This window comes from Nannospalax galili, unplaced genomic scaffold (assembly GCF_000622305.1).
Source record: "Nannospalax galili isolate Female #2095 unplaced genomic scaffold, S.galili_v1.0 scaffold61, whole genome shotgun sequence".
In the NCBI taxonomy this organism is placed as follows: Eukaryota; Metazoa; Chordata; class Mammalia; order Rodentia; family Spalacidae; genus Nannospalax; species Nannospalax galili.
The window spans coordinates 553,834-572,087 of NW_008345335.1; the positions used below are offsets into that span (position 1 = coordinate 553,834).

The following is an 18,254-nucleotide window of genomic DNA, read 5'->3' on the forward strand; positions in this document are numbered from 1 at the left end:
AGTCACCCCAGGCACCAGTATTTCCTTTGTCTAAGGTGCTCATCCAGGTATGGGGCCCAGAAGCTTCACCCCATTTTCAGTGTTAATGGGTGTATTAGTCACTTTTCTGTTGCTGTGGTAGTAACACTGACGCAAGCAGTTTATAGAAGGAAGGGTTTATTTGAGCTTACGGTTCCAGGGGAATTACAGTCCGTCATGGCAGGGAGGCATGGTGGCTGGAGGTGGCTGGAGCAGGAGCAGCAGAAGCCAAGCTCTCACATCATCATGCAGGCACAGGAAGCAAAAGGGCAATTGGAGATCTGGCAAGGCTTAAGAAATGTCTAAGCCCACCCCCAGTGACGTGCTTCTTCCAGGACAGCCACACCTTCTAAAACCTCCCAAAACAGCACCATCATCTGGGGACAAAATGTCTAAACACTTGGAGCCTATTTCATTCAAACCACCACAATAGGGATGATTTTCTTCTTGGTTATTTTGGGATTATAAGAAGTAGAGCACTCTCCCCTACCCGTGATGTCCAGCACTGGTTTCTGACTGCCCTGAGGACATGGTGCCCCGGGACCTTTGACACCCAGGGGTCTGAGGGGCCCTGAAAAAAAAAGATAAAAAGCAGAGCCCTGGGCTCACAGTGCTGACTTGCCTCCTTAAAGGAGACGCTCCTCCTACCAATGGCCTTGGTGCCTCTGTGAGCCCTGAAGGCTGCATCACCAGAACACAGGGGATGGAAGTCAGTAAGCAGATTTGGGGGCTGGAGAGATAAGTCAGTGGGTCAGGTGCCTGCTGTGACCTGAGTTCAGGTCCCTGCATTGGTGTAAAACAGCCAGCTTGATGGCACATGCCTGCTATCCCAACACAGGGAGGTGAGACAGGAGGATCCTTGGGGATGGCTGGCCAACCTGGCTGAACTGGTGAGCTCCAGGTTCAGTCAGAGACTCTGCCTCAAAAACAAGGCAGAGGGGTCAGCCCTGGTGACGCATGTCTTTAATTCTAGCACTTGGGAGGCAGAAGCAGGCAGATCCCTGTCAGGTAGAGGCCTACCTGGTCTTCATGGTAAGTTTCAGGACAGCTGGGGCTACAAGGAGAACGTTTCATAAACAAAAAACAAATCAAACTAAAACAAAATACAAAAAAAACCCTTAACACAAAATAATCAAACAACAACCAAAGAACATGAGGTGATGAGTGTGTGAGGAAGACACGCACACGCACACGCACACTCGTACACATGCACACAGAGCAAACATTTGGGTGTGTAGTCTCTAGCAGGGCTCTTTTGGGCCCTGGGAGACCATTACTGTCAGCTTCCTTTCCCCTGTTCATTGGTCGTCAGTGATATCACTGACGCCTATAATGCACCTCTCCACACACAAAAACTCAAGTGGGCGAACGGAAACAATGACAGCCAAAGCAAAACAACAGAAATTCTTCCCACAGGGCTCCCAAGCAGTTCAAATAAAAAAAAAAACAGAACACAGCACAGAGAAAGGAAAGGAAGAAAGAGAAATGGTCAGCAAGCACAAATTCCTTGGCTTCGATCTGTCACTTGGGGATGAGTAAGATTTTTCTGAACAGTCCAGTACCTGTGGTTCAGCCTCCTCCGGTGGGAAATATAATGGTAGAGACTTACAGGACCCAAATCAGACCTTAAGCTTCTTCTGCCTCTGACATAGCTGTCAGTTCCTGCTTGTGGAGGTTCATGTCTCTGAACTACCTGACAGGAATAAAATACAGTACGGTCCCCTCACGCTTCACACACCACTGCATTTGTGCACTGTTCTCTGCAGCAGCCAGAATGAGGAGCATTGCATAGTTACAAAAGGATTTTTCTTTTACATTATCTCCTCTAATTCCAGTTCCTGTGCTCAAATGCAAATCAGCCCCACCTTGGGAATTTCCGGTCCTGAGGCTTCCACCCCAACATTTCCAATAATTTGAGGTAAAATGGAATGACTCATCTTTAAGCATCTTTGCTTTCTACCTGCCAAAGCAAGATTATCTTCTGCTTTGTACTATGATTCATGTGTGTCTGTGGATGCAAATGTGCACGTGAACATGTGGAGGCCAGAGGACAAGCTCTAAGTGTCGTTTTTTGGATACCACTATTTTTGGTTTTTTGTTTGTTTTTTCTACTATTCGTTTTTTATATTTTATTTATTATTTTTATGTGTATGTGTGTATTGCCTGCATGTAAGTAAGTGCACCCGTGTCAGGCAGTGCCTGGCAGAGGACAGAAGAGGCTGTAGGATCCCCTGGAACTGGAGTTACAGACAGTTGTTAGCTGCCAAGTGGGTGCTGGAATTTGAACTCGGATCTTCTGCAAGTACAGGCAGTGTTCTTAACCGCTGAGCCATCTCTCCAGTCCCTTTTTGTGTTTTTGAGATAGAGTCTTAACTATGTGTCCCTGTCTGCCCTGGAACTTGTAGAGATCTGCCTGACTCTGCCTCCTGAGTTCTGGGATTAAAGACATGTACCACTGTACCTGGCCTACCACCCACCATTTTTATGAGATAGGGTCTCTTACCCACCTGGAACTCACCAGGTAGGCTAGGCTGGCTGGCCATTGAGCCTCAGGAATCCTCCTTTCTCAACTTTACCAGCTCTGGGAATATAAGCACAAGCCACTGTGCATGGTTCTGGGGATTAAACTCGGGTCCCCATGCTGGCAAGTCAACTTTTACCCACCAAGCCATCTCCCCAGCCCTGTACTGTGATATTTAACTAGCTGAGGAACTCCTCACAGAGTGAACCCAGTAAGAGCTTGTTCTAGTCTCTCTCTGTTGCTGTGGTAAAACACTGAACAAAGCAGCCTAGGGGAGGAAAAGGTTTATTTGGCTTATATGTTCAGGTCACAGTCCATCATTGAGCAGAGACTTGGAATAGAAGTCATGGAGGAATGCGGCTTCCTGGCTCACTTACAGGACCTGCTTAGCTTATACAGCCCAGACCTACCAGCTCAGGGAATGGTTTCACCACCATTGGTGGTGGGATGGGCTCTCCTAGATCAATTAAAAAACAAGACAGTTGGGGCTGGAGAGATGGCTCAGTGGTTAAGAACACTGGCTGCTCTTGCAGAAGAACCAGGTTTGAATCCCAGCATCCACATGGTGGCTAACAACTATCCTGTAACTCCAGTTCCAGGGGATCTTCTTCTATCCTTTGTGGTCATTGCATGACACAGGTGCACTTGCATACATGCACGCAATGTACTCGTACACACACACACAAAAAAAAAAAAAAAAAAAAAAAAAAAGAAAGGAAAAAAGACAGCCCCCCACAGGTCTATCCATAGACCAATCTGATCTAGGAAATTCCTCAATGGAAGCTTTCCTCTGAGATGACTCTAGGCTGTACCAAGTTGGCAATGCTAACTAGGACAGTGCTCAATAAATATTTGTTGAATGAATAAACACATGAGAATATCTACACTTGAATTAGTAGCTTAGTACATTCTCTCCTCCCCCCCGCCAGTCCGTTGCTCATCCTGTGGCTTTTTGTTGGTTTTTCCACGGTTTCCTCTTTGTGCACACATCTTCATCTCCCACTTGTCTGCGTTTACACTGCAGTAGGTGATGGATGACCCCTGAACATGCCAAGTGTTCTCTCTCTTCAACTTCTGCACTCACACTCCTCTCTCCTGGAATGTTCTTCCGTTCCCCTCTGTCATGTACCAAATGCACTCCTCTCATCCGTCATGGTCCAGTCTAAACACTGTGTCTGCTCACTGGACTTCCAACGTCATTTCTTTAATTGATATTAATTGTTTACCCCGTTGCACTTCATAGCTACTTCTATTATAGAATTTATAACACTAAGTTGCCAACATTTATTTTGTGGATGTCTCTTCTGTAGACTAGTGAATTTTAACTCCGACAGCACTGCAAAATTACTCATAAATTTGCAAATGAGCATCCTCTCTTCCATTTGTACCAGTTACCAGGAAAGCCTCATCAAACATTAAATTGGTTACCAGACGGAGTGATGGCTATTGCTGTGAATTAGGTTATAAAAAGTATTATAGCACTTGGAGGACGTGAACCACTAGGACCATAAATATCTGTCAGATATTCATTGCAAAGCTGGCTAGCATATTTGTGATTAACATATTTGTAAGGCATAGTAAACATATTCTCAATCAGAGACTCTGAGATGGAGCCTCTGAGATGGAGCCTTTATTTTTATTTAATAAAGACCATAGTTGAAATCACTCAGAGTCCTTTGCTTAGGTTCCCTTAAATCAAGGAGTACATTCCCTCAGCATTGCATCCTAAGCCTGGCATGGTGTTGGGCTGCAGGAGGCACTCAGTACATGCCTGCTGACCACACTGAATTGATTCTACCTGCTTACGAAAGAGAAACTGGTCTAAGGATGGAATTTCCAGCAGCAGTTCAGATCGTCAAGGGCAGAACAGATTCCCTAAGGATCACCTAGAAGACCTTAAAATAAGGCCCCTGAGTAGAAGAGTAAGCATTTTCTAAATTCCCTGAGGGCTCTAGCTGGATTCTGATTACATGGCTAAGGCATTTCAGGTCTGTGTGTGGACCTGAGTCTCCTCTCTGCCACTGTGTAGGTTACCATGAGAGTCTCACCAAGTGTTAAACTGACTACCAGAGGGAGCCATGGCTGTTGCTACTGGCTGGGTTGTAAAAAGTGTTACAGCACTTGCAGATTATGAGCTTTCAGAACCCTGAATATCTGTGAAATATTCCTTATGAAGCAGGCTAAATGGCTTTAATATGCTTTAGCATATTTTAAAGACCAATAAAAGAATTTTGTTGTCTTGAAAATTTTATATATTGATTGGTGTACCATTCACAGGTATACGCAGTATTAGCTATCAGTGCAAAGCACGCACAAGCGCCCACACGTACACAAACATACATACACACACACACAAACGCACATACATACACACACACAGGCATACGTGTTTGTAACTCAGGATAAGATGCTGACTTTTCCTGTCTTAGTTCTTACTCTTTTCCCTCACAAGGTTTTTTTTCTTCCTTCTCTTCTTCTTCCTCTTCCTCCTCCTCCTTCTCTTCCTCCTCCTCCTCCTCCTCCTCCTCCTCCTCCTCCTTATTCTCCTTCATCTCAAGATATTTTCCAAAACCTGACTCTGGGGGAAGAAGCATATCTCACCTCCAATTCCAGTTAATTAATTTAAGCATTATATGAGCATATAATGGAATATATATATATATATGAATGTCGATAGAAATTTCAGGATCTAGGATGGAATGAAGTCAATGTGCAACCCACAGAACAAAACAAGAGGCTGACAGAGTAGACAACGACAGAATGAGATGAGAGGTGAGAGGCGCAGAATCTAGTCTAGAGGCCCTCAGCTGCATCCATTAAATGAGTCAGGGTCTTTCCTGCCCCTGCCACTCAGACACCCAAGTCTGTTAACGCTTCTGCCATAGTATTTTAAACAATGTTCCAGAGTCACACATCTGCTTGTTTCTCTGCTTCTGTCTCATCAACCCTTGAACCTGTAAGATCTAGACTAGTTTCTAGAATACAGGAAAATTCTTCTGGAATGAAGAACTATATTAACAATGGGTGAGCTGGGAAAGGGTATGAAGTTGATCATAGTCTAAACATATCAGGTGAGGTTACAGCCGATGGAGCGGCTCACACAGAATGTTGTGTTATTGGCTAACTGGGATTGCCAGTGGTTCAAGACAGTGCGTTTCCACCAGCCACAAGCTCTGGAAGCTACAGCAGGATCTAGTCTACTCCAAAGGGTGATTAAAGCTCTGTCCTATCCCTGGATGTGCACCAAAACAATTCAGAACCAAAGATTTGGTAGAAATAAGGAGGTCATTGGATGTCTTATTTAAATCCCATTTTACTACTTATTAGATATGAGACTCTGGGCAAGTTATTTCTGGTCTGTGAGTCTCAATTTTCTCCTCTGTAAGGTGAGAAAGCCTATTGTAGGGCTGTGAAGGCTGTGGTGAGGTATCAATGACTGAAGGGATGGGGTGCTCATGCTCAGGACTGGGCCTGCATGGAGGAGAGACTTCATGATGGCAGCTCTGTTCTGCTCACACTATGTCCCTGCAGTTTGCCATGCAAGGCAGATTCCCTTAACTTTGGTCCAGAGCTCTCCCTTGAAATGATTTTTACTATGTCTCTGTATGATTAAAATAATTCTTTATGTGTGTATGCATGTATATCATTGAAATAAGCTTCTTTTCTTGATAAATTCTCTAGTCTGTGGCCTTTAGTTATAGCAGCAGAAAAGAAAATAAGACAAATACTTCATAAGGTGATCACAATGGTTAAATGGGACAGAGTGCTTATAGATGTGCCTAGCATTTAGTCAGTACCAAGCAAACCATAGCAACAGACAGTGTGGTGGCAGCACTATCTGCCATGACCAGCACCCTCTACTGAGCCAGGTGATGACCAAGCCATTCTGGACATGCCAGGAATATGATGAATGTGTACCAACAGCTTGCCTGGATGGGGAGATTAAGATGTCTTCCCTGACCCAGCAACTCATACCTTTTCATTGTAGCTTTGGGGCCTTAAAAAAAGGAAATTTCAATTTCTCTAGTTTTCTGGCTTCAGTTCTCAATATGCAACAGATTCTTTAGAATATGAGGTAGCCGGGGACCTATGCTGTCATTTACCACAGAGCTGTTTACACTGTAGCTGATTTCTGATGTAGGTGGGAGGGTGTCCTAATAAGGAGCTATTGTGCCTCATGAACCCCAGTTAAAATCACACCAGTCTGCTTCTTCAATGGGGGAGTATGTGTTGGGGAGGGTGGGAGATCCTGTGCCAGTCAGCTTGGAAGGAAGGTGTGGCTCAGAGCTGGGCTTTGTTGAAATGCAGAGCACTGTGAATACTCAGTGATTGCATTCTCCTGGAGGATCTAGAGAGTCAGACAGGAGGGCGAGAAATGCACAAGGCAGAAGAGCTCAGTTCAGGAGGTGACAGAGGTGCACATCTCAGGTGCACCCGCAGGGAAGTGAACTCAGGTGGACCTGCTGGTTGCTGTCTCACAAAAACAACACGTGATTTTCTTTAAGATGTATTTTTAATTATGTGCATATGTGCACATGTGAGTGAATTCATACCCACAGAGGCCAGAAAAAAATGTCAGGTCCTCGGAGCTAGAGTTACAGGCAGTTGTAAGCCACTCAACTTGGGAACTGAGAACTGAACTCAGACTCTCCAAAAGAGCCATCTCCCAGTTCCATCAACTGATGTTTGATTTGGTCAAGGTCATGACATAAGGAGACTGGACCCTGGACCCTGGGTACCTTGGGCTTTTCATCTGCTTTATTCTTTGGGCTAAAGGCACAATGAGCAAGGTTCAGCTTCATTACCCATGTGGTGGTCCACAGGAAAATGTTTAGATAAACTGTGGCAGGGACCCTCCCAAAATACAAGGAGAGGGAGTGCAGCATGGTCCATGCCTGGGGACACATACATGGTTCTACCTGCCATGACCTTGTAGCACTGGACACCCAATCAGAAAGAATGTGCTGCCTTATATGGGCTACAAAGAACCACACCATAAAAGAGAAGGAACAGGGGACGTTAAAACTGAACTTTTGCTTTGTTCGGCGATCTGTCCTTTGAGTGTGAACCCATGAGCCAAGAGCTAGCATGATAATAAACTGCTTCCTGGCAAAGCCTTGATCTCTGTGCCAACTGCCAACTACAAAATGAGCACCAAGTGGCTGGGTGGCTGGAAGGAGAGTTCAGTGAGGAGCGGTTGCATGGTGCTTCTCAGACCTGGGCATTCAGAAGAATAACCAAGGAGACCGTATAAAGGGATTCTTCCACCATTCACCCTGATGAATCAAAGGTGCTTATGGGGGCTGTGGAGATGGTTCAGTGGGTAAAATGGCTGCCACGCAAGCAGGGGGACCAAGCTCCTACAAGTTGTCCTCTAACCTCCACAAGCTTGCCACAGCTCAAGCGCTCCTGCACACACACACATACACAAATAAGGTAATAAACGTAATAAAAATTTTTGAAAGAAAAAGTGGAATGGCATACCCAACACCACCCTCTGGCCTCCACATGCACATGCATATGCACATGCACACACATCCATCCACACCTGCACACACACACATTTTTTATGTTCCCTCTGTAAATATTAATTTATTTGTGTGTAATATGCTTTTAATTATTAATACTTCAGGTAGCATACAAGGTAATAAGTTTCATTGTGATTGCTCTCTCCTCTCACATATCACCGCACTCTGTTCTCACCCCCCCCCCACTGTCCTTGCTTGCATCCCCCCACGGTTCCTCCTGCTTTCATGTTCTTTGCCTTCTCATGTCCCCCTCCTCCTTTTAGCATTCCTCCCTCTCATAGTCCCTTTCCTACTAATACTTTAATACCATATAAATAAGTACATATGCATATGCTGAATACCGATTTCTTAATTCTTCACTTGACATTTGCTGGACTCATGGTGAGCAGAGGCAGATACTCAAGAAAAAGAAATATTCATTCAGTTAAAAATTTAAATGGACTTGGTGGCTCATGCCTTTAATTCCAGCACTCAGGAGTTCAAGGGCAGCCTAGTCTACATAGTGAGTTCTAGACCAGGTTGGGTTACAGGGAAACCTGCCTCAAAAAGACCAAAAAAAAAAAAAAATTAAATGGAGAAAGTCTATCGATTTAACTTTTGATTAATTGGGCCAAAGTTGGTTTATTTTTTAAAATTCCGGCACCGGGAATGCCACTTGACCTGGAGAGCATGTTTTGAAAGGCAGTGATTCATACTCTAGACACAATGTTCCCAGCCTGTGTCATCAGACCTGCACATTTTGCTCATGCAATTCAGACACCTCAGTACTGTTTGGTTTCTTGATTCTGTTAGAGACAGCTATCCCAGGAAAATGATCAGTTACAGAAAATGATTTATGGGCAAGGTGGTAAGCATGACATTATTATTATATAATAGTGTAAAATTTGGGAACAGCCTTAATATCCAACACTGCGGATGGATTAATCTGCTGTTATGTTTCCATGAGAACATAGGAGACAGGGTTGGGGAGGCAGTTCAGTTGGTAAAACACTCGCTGCACAAGCATGAGGAAGTGAGCTCAGATTCCCATCATCCACATAAAAAAGCCGAGTGCAGTGGCAGGCGCCTGTAATTCCAGGATTCCTGAAGCTTGCTGGCCAACTTGAATCAGTGAGTTCCCGGTCCACTAAGACTGTGTCTCAGAAATTTATGGTGGGGGTGATTGAGAAAGACACTTTTGGCCTCTACAAGCATACACCAGCACACAAACGCCAGCATGTGTGTGAAAGATCAGCAAGTGGGAAGTGTGATAACCGACTATAGTCTAGAACAGTGGTTCTTAACTGGGGGTGTTTTTTACCCTAGAGCAAAAGTACTAAGAGAACACTTGGCAGTGTCTGGAGACATTTTTGGAAGTCACACATGGAGCAGGATGCTGCTGGCATCTAGTGGGTAGAGGCCGGGGATGGCTTGTCCATTTCAGACAGCCTGCACAGGGCAGCTAGGAGTTCAGCAGTCAAGATGTTCACCCTACTGAGACTGAGAAATGCTGCTCTGGACTGAGCCGTTTGAATTCTTTCCTCATCATTTTCCAAATGTTTGTTTCCAAAATTTGATCTATTTTATTTGTTTTAAAACTCATTTCTTATTTCATGTCTATATGTGTTTTGCCTGTATATAAGTGCACCACATTCATGTAATGCCCGCCAAGGCCAGAAGAGGGCGTCAGAATCCCTGGAACTGGAGTTATGGATGGTTGTTAGCCACTATGTGGGTACTAGGAACTGAACCTGAGTCCTGCGCAAGATCCATCAGTACTCTTAACTACTGAGCCAGCTCTCCAGTCCCCCTGAATGTTTATTTTTAAAAGTATATATTATTTAATTGCGTGAGCAATATATAATTTTTAAAAATTCCATCTAAGTGATAAGTCTCTAAAGAGCTCATTTAATAGATATAAAGTGAAAATTTCAAGATAAAGCACCATGTCCTAGTTGCATAGGCAGGTGACTTTGTGGTCTATAGGAGTGTATTTTCATTTGATGGCACGGCATCTTAAATGGTTGCAGGACAGCAGTTCCTAGTCAGGGAATGAGATTCTGGGTCTTTGCATTGTTTTCTTCTTTAACTCATGGGTGACCTTTCCCCTCCCCACCTCCTCCTTTTCACACACTCCCCCACTCCTCTTCCCTTTCTCCTCCTCCTCTCTCTCCTCCCCCTCCTCCTCTCTCTCTTCTCCCTCCCTTGCCCCTCTCTTTTTCCCCCCACTCTTCCTCCTCTTCCTCCTCCTCTTCCTTCCTCCCTTCCTTTCCCTTTGGTAGGTTGATAATGCTCCAGTGAGTGGCCCCCATACTCAAACATAAATGGGCAGCAAAAATTGGACTCAGAAGCTATAGAAAAGAAAAGAGGACATAAAGTTGGGAGGGTGGATGTGGGCATGGAGGGGGGGTAGACCTGGAAGGAGTTAGGGAGAGGAGGGCGTGAATATGATCAAAATTCATTGTATGCATATATGAAATTCTCAAGAATTAATAAACAATATTATGTTTAAAAAGAAACTAGTCAACATGAAAATTCACTTCAATTGAAGGCAGCAAAGTTATTTGTAAGACTGGGAATTTTACATAAAAAAATCCAGACTCCAACTTTTCCAAAAGATTTAATAATTGGCAACAGTGGTTTACATTTATTTGGGTAACACTTAGATGTAAGTAACTGGAATTCACTTTAGATAGACATTGAAGTTTCTGTTATCACCCATTGTTTAGTACTCAGACTGCTTCAAATTTCCTTTACATCCTTGGCACTGGCAGACATTCAGGGCTCTGATCCTTGACTGACATGATATAGTCCAAGTTCCCTTGTATGACACGGAAGGCTGAATAAAGGTCCCCCAACAATGCACACACCCTAATCCTTAGGACCTAACACACACTACTCTACACAGCAAAGGAGACTGTGGCAGTGATGATGTTAAGCACCTTGAGTGTGGAGATTTTCCAGCTGTGTTCAATGTAATCAAACTGGTTCCTGAAAGATGAGGCAGGAGAGTTAGAGAGGTGGACAGAGCAGAGGTTAGACCTATACTCTGTAGATGAAGGGGATGAGGTTTTGGTTGGCAGAATGTCTGTAGAAGCAGCAAGAAAGCAGACCCTGCAGTCTCTGGAGGGTACACAGCCCTGCAGAGTCTCTGGACGGTACACAGCTCTGATGGCATATTAGTTTTACCCAGAAGATGAATCCTGGACTCCAACATTCAGAATTGAAAAATGGCCAATTGTGTTGTTTTAAGCCACAGGCTTGTGGTAATTTGTCGCAATCGCCGTAAGAAGCTAGACTGCATAGACTCACAGATTGTCCCTTGCTGGTCACTCTTCCTCTCAGTTTCACTGCCTCCTTTGCTTCTTCCTCTAGAGTCTCTTCACACCAACTCACCCACCAGTCCCTGGGACACTGTCTTTTTCATTCCTCCATGTCTTCGTGCCATTCTTTTGGCCTAAAAATCACCTCTTCTGCTCTCCATCCAGCTCCCAGAAGAGCAAGGGGAAGCCTTCCTGAGTATTACTAAGGGGCAAAGGCTTGTCTGCCACTCATAGGGTAGACAAGCTGAACTGCGTGAAAGATACCTGTATCAGTCAACAGATTTCCAGCTTGAAAACCCTGCTAGGAGAGTTTCATAAATAAGCCCATATCAGGAAGGATTCAAGCAGGATATGGGAACTGTAGGCAGCTCTTGGCTCAAAGTCCTTTAAGGTTTGTAGAGCAATATGTGTGAAGATTAATTTCAATTGCTAACTTGATGAGACCTAGAATCCTATACGAAAGATGGGCCTCTGGGCATGATGGGATTATCTTAAATAGATTCATTGAAGTGGGAAGATCCATTCACTAATGGTGGGACTGAGTTCCTGGACTGTATAAAAAGGAGAATGTGAGCTGAGCACAAGCACGTGTCTCCTGCTTCGTAACTATGGATGCAATGTGACCAACTCTCTCCAGTCCTGCTGCGTGACTTCCCTGCCATGATGGACTGAGCCCTGGACCTGTGAGTCAAAATAAACCTTCCTTCCTTAAGTCGTTTTTGCTGGGATATCTTTATCACAGCAACAGGAAAAGTAACCAAGACACCATGGGAGATGTAAAGAGACACAGACACAGAAGGATGGCTAGAGTGGTGTTTCCTAGGTTAGGGATTTTCATGCTTCTTTGCACTTCTCTGGCTTCAATATTGAGCATGTCATGCATTTGTAGATAAATCTAACATTTATCCAAAGAGTTGGGACTGTAATCAGACAGTTTCCATTTATCTATGGCAGTGGCAGCCCTGGCATACAAGGCTATCTTCTTGGTGGGCAGATAGAATGGCTCCGGCTTTCACATCCACACTGACTCAACAAAGACAGGGATGCTTCCCCCTCCTGACTACATGGACAGACTACTCCTGGTCTGTTGGGTACTGTTTGGTCAGATTCCTGGCTGGGTTCACTGCACTCCTTTATTTTTTTAAGATCAACAATGCCACCAGTGTGACCTAGAAATATTGTCAAGATACTCACAGCAGTGGTCAAGGGCTGTAGGAATGGCAATGATAACACATACCCAAGACAGACACAAGTCAAGCCTTTGTAGTTCTCCGTGTGTTGCCTGAACCATCTCCTTTGCAGCCGAGACATGTCTTAAGTATAGGCCTGGGACTTGGCATTGAAGTGCTTATTTACTTTATCCCAGCCAGCCTCCTTCTTCACACACAGAAGCATCACTATTGTCTCCTCGTTTATGTCATTCCCACAGTTACTGTTTATACAGAACTCAACAATGGCATAGCACAGCACCACACCAGATCACACAGCACTGCACAGCACCACCGAGATTTCCTCCTCGGTAGAGGTTCTCTAAAGTAACTCTTGCTACAGTGTCATGTCTGCAACAGGGAGATCGCAGAGTCCCAACAACCTGCAGTCATTTCTGTCTGCTTGAATTGCATGCTGGAAGGTACCAGAAGAGCATTCTATGAGAACTTTGGAAGGTACCAGTTCCTAGAGTTATTAATCTACCTAGTCCCTGAGGAATCAGCGCACACCTATGCTGTGTGGTGTTTCAATCACCTCAGAGATCATTACTTTCATCAGACTTTCATCAGAGATCATTACATTTTCAATTTGTTTCTACGGTTATACCTTCCAGGATCCCGTCTCTGTGATTACTCCTTCTTGTACATTTGGCCTCTTGTTTTCAGGCAATTACGGAATATAAGTAGATTCATTTAGAAAGAAATTGTTCAGGATAGGTGGAGTTACTGGGGTACAGGGAGACACAAGGCATCCCAAGCTCCTAAAAAAGCAACCCCAGGCCTCCATACTTCTCAATCAGGATACCAGAGCAGGAGAAGGAGGTCACGTTTTGCTTACTGTCTCTCTTTTTATATTGTCTGTCAGGTTTATACTATTTCTTTTAGCAAAGCTTGTGTGGCCTGCTCCTCCACGTTCCGTTCCTCTATCATCTCTGTGATAGATTGATTTAAAAAAAAAAAACTCAGTTGATCAAATTTCATCTCTCTTCCCACCCTTTATAGATGCCTTCGTAGATGTCTTTAGTGGAAGGTTGAAAATGGCTGCATCAGCTCTGCCAGCCAGATTCCAGCTCCTCTGAGTCTCCTGGATGCAGCCTTCAAAAGTCTGCTTGGTTTTCATTGGTTTTTCGCCTTTGCTTTCATCTATTTAGTCAGGCCCATTTTGGGGATTGTAGAACAGGGAAAAATGAAAACAGTTATTGTGGAAAGCTCGGAGGTTAGCTGAACACTCATAAAAAAAATCTTGAGCTGAATGTGAAGCTCGGAAATCCTTGGGTTTTTATGCTTAGATACATGCCAGGGTCTCTCTCACTGCTAACTTTTGTTGCCTTTGGATGAGAGATAAGTAATTGTAGTCTATTGTGCCTTTGAAATGTAGTACTGGGGCTGTGAGGGGTAAGGAAAGCCTCAGAGGAAAGGAAGAGGGGAAGCACGAGTTGGTAACGGGGAAGAGGGAGACGAAACACAGACATTGTCCTCTCATCCACAGAGTCTAGATTTAAATGTGTGCACACACCGTAGGTATATAAAAGCAGGAGGAGGATTATTTGGAGGAAGGAAGGGACCAGAGAAGGGGAAAGAGAAAGGATAGGGAAGGTAATTGGAGTGAATATGAACTAAGTTCAATGATATATGGGCATGAGAATGTAATAATGAATGCCATTATTTTGTATGTTAGCAAAAAGAAAAGAATTGAAGCAAAGAATTCTTTGAAGCCATCTTATCATTAAAGGCATTTTCTTCCTCTCCATGTCCTTTATCTTTCCATTCATGTCATCTATCTCTATCTCTATCTTGTATCCATCTTGATCTATTAAATCATCTTTCTTTGAGCAAATGAATTTATTGGTTAACTTGTTGACAAAGCAGTGTCTTTTTGGCTATCTCCAAATTCTCATCTGGCAACCTGGCTCATCAAGTCTGTTGGGACTGACTTGATCTCTAGGTATAATCGTGTTTACCAGGGTTCTCTGCTATGAAGTTTCTCTTTGTCCGTCTTTCCAGAATTGCTCTCTGGAGGGAAGACAACAGACACAGTCTACACTGAGGAGGCTAGAGCTATATTCCCTTTCCATGAAATAGTCATGTATACATATATGCAATACATTTAACTTAATGAGTTGGGATTGAGTATATGCCCCTTTAAACCAAGACCACAAACTATAACATAAACATATTCACTATCAAAGGCTTCCTCTTGCCTCTTTATTTTTATTATTCTTGTGTCAAGAGTACTCAACAGGAGGTCTATCTTCTTGGCAAACTTTGGGGTTACTGCTAAGCACAGCACTGAGATGCATGGGAGACCTCAGGACTTACCTATCTTCATCTTGTATAACTCAAACTGTGCACCCATCAGAATCTCTGTATCCCAGTCTCTGATGTCTCACACTCCACTCTCTGCTCCTGTGGGCTTGACTGCTTTGGATCCCTCACATTACTAAGATCCTGTGTTTGTACTTCTGTGTCGGCTTTAGTTTATTTAGTGCAATGCCCTCCAGGATTGTTTTCTGATAAAAATAACTGGGTTTCCTTGGTTTTGTATGGATGTATGTATGAGTGTGTGTTGGGGGGGGTATGTGTTCATATATACGTGTATGCGTGTGTGTGTATGTGTGTGTGCAAGTGTGAAAGCATGTGGAAGCCAGAGGTCAGCCTTGGGTGCTCCTTGGGAGTTACCTGCCTTATTTATTGAGAGTGTCTCACTGTCAGAGCTCACTCATTAAGCTAGGCTGGCTAGCCAGAGAGCTCCAGGGATCCACTTGTCTTGGCCTCTCCAGTGGTAGGATTGCAGATACATACTACTATGCCTAGCTCTTTTTCTTTTTAACATGTCTTCTGAGAATTGAACTCAAGTCCTCAAGCTTACACAGCAAGCAGAGACTGAACTATTTCCCCAGCCCCACTTTTCCTCTAAGGCTGAACTACTCTACGATCTTAGTCTATTTGGGTTATTATAATAAAATACTACGGTCTGAATGGGGTTCAAACACATTTATTTATCATGCTTACAGCATCAGGAAAATGCAAAACCAATGCACCGGCAGATGTGGTGTCTGGTGAGGATCACTTTTGTCACTGTGAGTCCTTAGGGCAGAAGGGATGGAAGAGTGTTCCAAGATTGCTATTATAAGTGCACTTACTAATGTATTGGGACTCTGCTCTCCTTAGTGACCTAATCAGCTCCTGAAGGCCCCACCTCCTAATGTCATCTTGGGGATTAGCATTTCAGTATATGCACTTGGGGCAACACAGGCACTCAGCCTACAGCTGAAATATATATATATATATATGTATATATGATGCTTTATTTATCTACCTGTCTTTCAATGGACATTAAGTTTGCTGTTGCATCTTAACTGTTTGAATAATGCTGCAGTAAACATGGAAGTCCAAATATACTTTGAAATCCTGCTCCAATTCCTCTGACTGTATACCAGAAGTAGTATTGTCATGCAATATAGTAGTTTGATGTTTAAGTTTTTGAGAAGCGTCCACAGTGCTTTCCTTGGTAGCTGCATCTTTACCAGCATGTATAAGGGTTCCTTTTTCTCCCCATTTTCACCAACATTTCTGATCTTTTTTCTAAAAAGTAGCAACCATGTTAATAGGTCTGAGGTGATAGCTCACTGTGACAAAATATTTTTAAATGGATACTGATAGACAATCTAAATAATTTAACTCTTTTTAGAAATGGGATTGCTGTTCTGTTTATTTTCTAATATGAGAAGCATGAACGCACTATGATTACAGGCTCAACATTCTCAGTAGGTAAGCACTAGACACTACCTTGACTATCTCTCCTTACAAGCTGGTCAAGCCTGATGACCTGAGATCAATTCCTGGAACTCATGCCAAAAGCCAGCAATCCCAGCACCCCTATAGTGAGATGGGAGGCAGAGGCAAGAGACTTGGCTGGCTAGCTGGAAATACACAGCATGGCATCAGAGACAAGGGAGACCTTGTCTCAACAAGGTGCAAGGAAAGAACTGATTACCAAAAGTTGTCCTCTGACCTCTACACACACATACACTATAGGATGTACACACACAGACACAGACACACACACAGTCTCTCACACACACACACACACACACACACATGCTTAAAAAAAAAAAGATATCATGCTGCTGGGTAAAGAAAACTCAATATTGAAATATTTACCTCCAAATAATTTCATACATTTGGCAAAAGCAGTATCCTGGTGGGTAGAAAACATGATATTAATGTTCTGAAACTCAGGTGGAACAGAGGTAGCAATGGGCAGCATCAATACAGAGACTCGTATCTGGTCAAAGTGCTGAGTATGTATGACTGAGTTCTCATCCCTACGTGGACATCTTTATCAAGACCTCACCCCTCCTGCCAAGGCACAGGAAACACTATGGCAATTAAAGAATGTAACAGCATCCTGGAGGATGAGGCCAAGGCCAGGTGCTGCGAAATGCTGTCTTCTGGGTGTGACATGGCCATTACACTCATGAACTCACAGCAGCTGTGGTCACCTGCACATCAAACCAGTGAATATCCCAGCATGGATGGGGAGGAGCCCATGAGGCCCCACCCCTAACAAGGAGCTGTTGGCAGATGAAAGCTGCAAAGAAAGGAGAATCCTTCCTGTGACCAAGCTCCAGTGGATGGCCCTGCACCCATGCACGTATAGGCAGTAGTTTGCACTTAGTGGGTTATTTAAAAAGAAGAAGACATGAAGTTGTGAGGGAGTTGTGTTTGGGGGTTCTGAGGAGAGATGGAGTGGGCAAGAGGAGTCGATATGATCATATTTCATTGCATACATATATGAAATTCTCAAAGTATAAACTGAAAAAACAATAGCTTTCAAAATCTGAAAATTAATTCTAGCACGGGAGACCCTGTAGTATTAGATATTGACGTGTACTCATCACCAATACCTGAGTAGGGGCTTCAACTTACAACTGTGATGGAGTAGCTTCCTACAGACCACAACACTTGCTAATGAAACAAAAACCCTTACGTAAAACACAGAAAACTAGGCCGGGTATGGTGGCGCATGCCTTTTAATCCTAGCACTAGGGAGGCAGAGGCAGGCGGATCTCTGTGAGTTCAAGGCCAGCCTGGTCTACATAGTGAGTTCCAGGACAGCTGGGGCTACAGGGAGACCCTGTCTCAAAAATAAAAAAAATAAAAACAAAAACAAAAAAAACCCCACAGAAAACCATGTACTGGAAGGTACTGGAAACTCCCAAATAAGTAGAAAATAACAGGGTGGTGTCCTTAAGTGCTGAGAGAAAAGATTAAACCTTTATCCAGAAGCCATCCTCAGGGCCTCAAAAACGGATGCCAAGACCCAGGACCATGACCACGCCTTCCCCCCTAGAGCCTGAACCCATCTGGCTTTTTCCCTTTTCTCTTGTAAGCCATGATACCTGGAAGACTCCAGTCATCATGGCTATGCCTACGCCTGTGAGCTGGGACAGCAGTGGAGAATCAGGGCAGTTCTGTCTGCAGCTTATGTGTCTGTGCTTTTCATAGTGTCTCTGCTTATGACCCCAGCATGACTAATACAGGAAGTTCCACGGTTCAAAAGCCTTTAGACTAAAATTTAAAAGATGGTAGAGAGGGATTGGTTTTCCTTTACCCAGGTCTTTTATAAGGCCAGAATTTGCTCAATCCTTCATTTTCCATCACAATGGGGTCA

General features: G+C 43.9%; 1 non-coding gene across 1 annotated transcript; it reads left to right on the forward strand.

Annotated features, from left to right (window-relative positions):
* Window positions 1-502: 502 nt before the first annotated feature.
* On the forward strand, window positions 503-588 carry LOC115071803. Its single transcript, XR_003850878.1, has one exon. It is a non-coding gene; the product is annotated as a small nucleolar RNA SNORD88 (small nucleolar RNA).
* Window positions 589-18,254: the final 17,666 nt, after the last annotated feature.